Below are 6,860 nucleotides of genomic sequence, written 5' to 3'. Positions count from 1 at the left end.
AGATCATGATCCTTAACTCGTAAAGTCAGAGCGATTTCAACAAAGCTCTCCAACAACGCCTTAAGCCTAGGGCTCAAAATTAATAACCAGTAGCTCCATAAACGCTCCAACGAGAAATAAAAGGTTATGAATAAATAATGCGCCTTGAAAATGATACCAGTAAAACTGGTGGCAAACAGACCTAAGTGTTTCACTTTGTACTTTGAACTTTAAAGACAATATCTAAACTTTTATAGATGTACAAACAGCAACACTGTTTAATGACCATTCTAGACACAATAGAAAGAAAATTTTAATAGTAAAAAAAGAATAAACTATTTCTCAACATTTTACAATAAAACATTTTTATAATTTTGTCAAAAATCTATCTACCTACATATATAAACCTTACTAAACTGTTATGCATTGGACAAGCATATTTGACCTTCAAAGACAACTAATGTATCACGTATTATAAAAATTATTAATTAAGAAATAAGTTCAAAAGATTATGTTTACCAATTTTTTATAAATGTATACTTTTCCTGTAATGCACGTTATATAAAAAAATACAACATTATGTTATATATAAATAAAATACATTCATTAAAGCTAATCTACCTACGATATTTGGAAACAAAATTCTATCAGATACAAATTAGAATCTAAACATATGCAATATTCCTTTTTTTATAAAATATGCCACCGAAATTTATCTCCAAAGGTTTAAAGAAAACTGTACTAACATAAAACATTATTTCAGCATAAGATTTGCGAAGCTTAATGAGGTTTTCAAATAGGTGGGCAACATCGTAAAAGCTTCGGAGATTTGCATTTCGTAATTACAGATGTTTTTACTTTTTGTTTCTTTAACAACTCTTGTTTTTTTTTATGTTTCTTTTAGTTAAATGTCTTTTTTAACAAATCGGCATAGACTTTTATATATCTAATATTTGTATATTGACGAACCTTATATAGAGATATATAATTATGAAATTTTAAGTGTTATCTATCTTTGAAACTATAATTCAGTTTGAGCAAAAAGTGGCCACTCGGAGTGCGATTCTGGCATAGAATTGGCCACCCATTACTTTCCTATGGGTGTCATAAGAGGCGACTAAAGGAAATTAATGGTAAAGGGATGTCCCTCTTAAAACATTTCTTAAAACATAACTGCGTTAAATTTTAAGAGATGTTTCAACTTTAACTGCGGTTGCCAATTGTGACAACTACTAGCAAATTTCGCTTTGTGATGAAAGCTCATGTACAGCAATTCAGGACAGTTAACCTTTAAGAAAAATGGCAAAAAGGATGTCATATGGAGAGGTAATAACAAAACAAAACATATGAAATAATATTGAAAAAAAAAAACTATATAGTGAATTGTGTTCCAACCTATCCAAAAGTTAATGTAAATTGCGGATGGGTTAAAATCTTTACTGATATTACAAACTATCTATATCCCGCAGATTCGCCCATGTGTACTTATCATAGAAAGTATTCCATATCGTTGAGATATATATACTTGGGATATTCATCTTTCCATGTAGATATCAAATTTAATTTAAATCCGTTGAGTAGTTTTCTATGCATCCGTATATCCTCAAACACTTTAGAGTAGGATGTAAATGATACGTTTCTTATTTGTTACCTCAATCGCTCAACTAATCTTTATTAAATTTAGCAAACAGCTAATACTATTATACTTGGAATTTACTTATTTAAGTTTATTTGTTTAATTTATTCGATTCTAATTCCTAACAGATTATTTTTTCACTTATATTTTTTTACTTATGCATTTTATAATCGAAAATACAAATGATTATTTTCGACTTCTAAGTACTTAGTTAAAAACATCAAATTATGCACCGTTTTTTAAATAAGTAGATACTGTAGCTCAAACAAAACCACTGCTATGAATATTTGCCTACTCCAATATGGCTTTAGGTATCTACGTACCTACCCCATTGAATTGCTAATTATTTTTCCTGAGGCTATGAAAGTTATTGCATCCCTTTCTAAAAGCGCCGGAGTACATAATGTTATGATGTTTAATAAATCATTATAATGCTCTAGGCACAAAATTTTACTAAACGCCCTAATTGCAATCTTAATGAAAAATGTTTTTTGTATTCTATGGACACAGTAACTTAATTAAATTGCACAAAAGCAACCCAGTCTAGTCGTAAACTTAATTAATATCTGTAAGGTGGGCGATACTTCATGATACCATAAGGGTGCAACCCTTTTCGGAAATAAAAGCTAAATTTCATAATTTGTACTTAGCAACTTAATTAAAACAATCGCTTAAGTACCTAGTTTAATAAAAATCAGGATATGAAGGCAAATTTCAAAGCAGGTGAATATATGTATTTTATAGTAGTTATTAGTATTATTATACATAATATCACTTCCTATCCAGCAATAGAGGTTCAATTTTTCTAATTTATTAATATAAATAAGAAAAAAACTAAACTCTGTTGCTGAATACATTCAGGATATCCTTGATATCCTTGATCATAATTATGTATAGACTTAGGATTATTTTAAAAATATACCTGATAGACTTTTATTAATACCCCAGCTATTTTGTTGAACAAACATGAATATTTCTCTTGCAATGAACAAATTTTACCGGTCAGAATACTGTAATATCCGATAAAGGGAATCTTTCTTGATGAATAATATGAAGTATAAACCACGATGGTTTCCAGGGGAAACTGCATGAAGGTCGACCTGATGAAATAGTGTGGTTGATGACAATAGTGTGGTTGACACTCTGTAGCTTGGGCATGTGTGATTTTAATAATTTCAACAATTCATTGTACTCATTTAACAGAGCCTCCAGCTCGCCGACGATGCTCCTGGCAAAAGGTGAATTGAGGTTATTATAGCCGTAACGTAAATTCACGCGATTGGCAAGTGTGCATTCGGAGTCCTCGCCATCCATAAAATAAAAATCTATGAGATTCGCTTAGCATTAGCAACAATGAGCCCACTTCGTGATAAATTTGGTCTTTGATTTTAAATGTGGAATTAAATTTTTGGCCGTTTGCAGCAATATTTTGAATTATTTCTGTTGCTCCAAAAGATGTTATTTGAAAACACGATTTTAATTTGCGAATTGACTTTAAAAACAGGATAGAATCTGGATCCGTACTGATAAGTAAGCCGTGCAATGGTTCAGGTGGTGTTTAAATTTCCATTAGTTGCACTTTTCTGATGAGTAACACATCCCGACTGGCTGATTTTTGAATTTAAATGCATGACAATGCGGGCCTGCCTTGTCTAAAGTACCAATGACCACTTAATAGCAACTTAAAAATAAAAATAAATTTACTATGAAAATAAAATTAACATGAGAGTTGCACTGAAAATTTAAAATGATATGATGACGTATAACAGTCACTGCTACGATCGAGACAGAAATAAAACACAAAAAAATGGACGAAGACTGCATAGAGAGTAACAGAAAGAAGGTCAATTTCGTTCTCGTTTTGCGGTATATAAAAATCGCAATTAAAAAACAGGCGTTGATCATAAAATAGTAAAAATTTGAAGCTGTATGTATTTTTCAACGCTGTCATAATAAAATAAAAATAAAAAAAATTGTCAAAAAAAAAAAAAATATTTAGAGGTGGATCACCCTTATCATTGAGGGGTATGAAAAATAGATGTTGACCGATTCTCAGACCTACCCAATACGCAAACAAAATTTCATAAAAATCGGTAAGTAAAGCCGTTTCGGAGGAGTTTGGTAACAAACACCGCGACACGAGAATTTTATATATTAGATTGATGATAATAATAATAATAATAATTTATATAGAGCATATGAGGAGCATACTAGAGGAGGCGATTCTAGAGATCCGAAGAACTCCCCTCGAAGAGAGACCGAAGCTTCCCCGGATATATCCAAATGTGGCGACGCGGGATGCCATTGAGGCCACAAATGGACTGCTGCCTCAGTACCTTGAGGGCAGCGGTGACCTGGGAGAGACGAGTTCAATCCTGTTTGGCGCTGCGTTGGCAGTATGCCGATATACCGGCGCAAAAATGCCCCGGGCTGGACGTAATATCCAAAGGGATAATATGAAACCAGCCTGGAAAAGAAGGATTGAACGACGGATCGCCCAGGCCAGAGTCCTCATTGGTAGACTGCTCTGCTTCAGGGAGGGCAACACACGCCCGAGAATTATGCGCTCCGTAAAAGAGGCCTTTGCTGGGACAGGTGTACGTCTGTTCCAGCCGGACTTCGGGCACAAACTTACGGAGCGCATAGATGAACTGAAGCAGAAGATCGCTGCATGGGGGAAGCGACTCCGACGGTACTCTGAGAGGGTTGAGAGGTATCAACAGAATCGCCTCTTTATGAGTGATCAATGGAAGTTTTATAGGAACTTGGAGCGCCCAAAACTACAGCCCACAGGACAAAGACCCGAAACAGCCAATTTCGTCGCCTTCTGGAGACAGCTGTGGTCTGAACCTGTGGAACATGAGGAGGGCGCATGGATGCACGATGTTGAGGAAGCATGTGCTCGAATAACGCCGATGAACGCCATTGCCATTACGGAGGAAGACGTGGTTGCCGCGATCCGTCGGGCTCCGAACTGGAAAAGTCCGGGGATCGACGGATTGCAGCACTACTGGTTAAAGGCGTTCTCGGCCAGCCATGCGACCTTAGCCGTGCAATTCCAGAGTGCCCTCGAAAACAGGACGCTCCCGAACTTCCTTACAACCGGGATCACTCATTTAGCTCCTAAGATGGACGATACCGCGGATCCATCTAAATATCGCCCCATCACTTGTCTTACGACAATATATAAGACGTTAACATCCGTTCTGAGCGCTAAGATCTCTCGTCATGTGTACGAGAATAAGATCCTATCTAGCGCTCAGAACGGATGCAGGGGCGGTAGCCGCGGATCGAAGGAGCTGCTCCTCATTGATGCTGTCGCTGGGCACGTGGTCAAGCGGAACCGTCGGAATTTCTCCGCCGCCTGGATAGATTATAAAAAGGCGTTCGATTCCGTGCCCCATTCATGGCTCCGGAGGATACTCGAGCTGTACAAGATCGACGGTACAGTTCGAGTGTTCTTGGAGGCATGCATGAGGCAGTGGACGACGATCCTGACTATCCAGGGCGAGCGATTGACGGATACCGCTGACCGGATAGAGATAAAGAGAGGAATATTCCAGGGCGATTGTTTGAGTCCACTTTGGTTTTGCCTGTCCCTGAATCCACTCAGTACTTTACTGGAGAATTCGGGGACTGGATTTCAGTATCGGAGAGGAGGTACACGAGTGTCTCACCTTCTGTACATGGATGACTTGAAACTGCTAGCTCCGAGCGTCGAACGCCTGACGGAGCTGCTAAATATCGTAAACGATTATAGCAGCTCTATTAGGATGGCGCTCGGAATAGACAAGTGCGCGGTCCTCCATGTGCAGAGGGGACGGGTCACTCAAACTGAAGGGATCGCCACAGATCCCTCTAATATTAAAACCCTCTCCGAGGCTGAAACATACCGGTATCTGGGCATGTCACAAAACATCGGTGTGAAGGAGACGGATATGAAACAGTCAGTCCGCGAGGAATTTTTTGCGCGCCTTACAAGAGTACTAAAAAGTTCTTTGTCGGGCGCCAATAAAATCCGAGCTTATGACGGCTGGGTCATACCCGTACTCCTTTACACTTTTGGCGTGCTCAGATGGTCTCAAACCGAACTCGAAGCCCTGGATCGGAAAGTCCGCACAACTATGACCCTCCATAGAATGCATCACCCGAAATCGTCAGTCATGAGGCTGTATATCCCGCGGAAAGCTGGTGGTCGAGGCTTGTTAAGCGTTAAGACCATGCACAACCGCGAGATTGACAGCCTCAGGACATATTTTCTGGAGAAAAGAGACGAGGGTTTGCATAGAGAGGTCATAGAATGTGACAAAGGATTCACCCCTCTTTCTCTGGCTAAAGAGGACTGGCGAAAACCCGAAGTTTTGGGTACCTCTCAGCGGGAGGCCGTATGGAAAGAGAAGGAGTTGCACGGAAGGTTCTTCAAAGCCCTTCACGGGCCGTACGTAAACACGAAGACCTCCGTGCACTGGCTACAGTTCGGTGATCTCTTCGGAGAGACCGAGGGTTTTGTCTGTGCAATACAGGATCAGGTGGTTAAGACGAACAATTACCGAAAGCACATTCTGAAGGATGGCACTGAGGACATCTGTCGAGCATGTCGCCATCCTGGAGAGTCACTCAGACATGTGCTTTCGGGTTGTTCAGCTCTTGCCAACACAGAGTACTTGCACAGGCACAACCAGGTAGCCAAAATACTCCATCAAGAGCTAGCTCTGAAGTACGGCCTCGCGAATGAGAGGTTGCCGTACTATAAGTACGAGCCACAGCCGGTCCTCGAAAGCGACAGCGTCAGGCTCTACTGGGACCGATCCATCATCACGGACAGGACTGTTCTTGCGAACAAACCTGATATCGTGGTGATGGACCGGGCACTTTCGAGGGTGTTTTTGGTGGATGTCACCATACCGCATGACGAGAACCTCGTGAAAGCCGAAACCGAGAAGAAGAGAAAATATCTCGACCTGGCTCACGAGGTGACCGAAATGTGGGGGGTGACATCTACCGAAATCATCCCAATCGTTATGTCGGTGAACGGTCTTATCCCAACCAGTCTGGAACAACATCTCAGACGGTTGGGATTCCGAGGCGGCTCACTCCCGGGAAAGATGCAGAAAGCGGTGCTCTTAGATTCTGCCCGCATTGTACGCCGGTTTCTCTCCCTGGGGCCCTGAACCCCGGCCGACTGTGCTTCTGCCGGGGGTTAGTTGCCATCTCCTCTCCTTAAGAGGGGAGATGAGAATTTTGG

The sequence above is a fragment of the Galleria mellonella genome, unplaced genomic scaffold (assembly GCF_026898425.1).
Source record: "Galleria mellonella isolate WM207_F2 unplaced genomic scaffold, CSIRO_AGI_GalMel_v1 utg132, whole genome shotgun sequence".
NCBI lineage: Eukaryota > Metazoa > Arthropoda > Insecta > Lepidoptera > Pyralidae > Galleria > Galleria mellonella.
Note: the sequence above shows the minus strand (reverse complement) of the source record.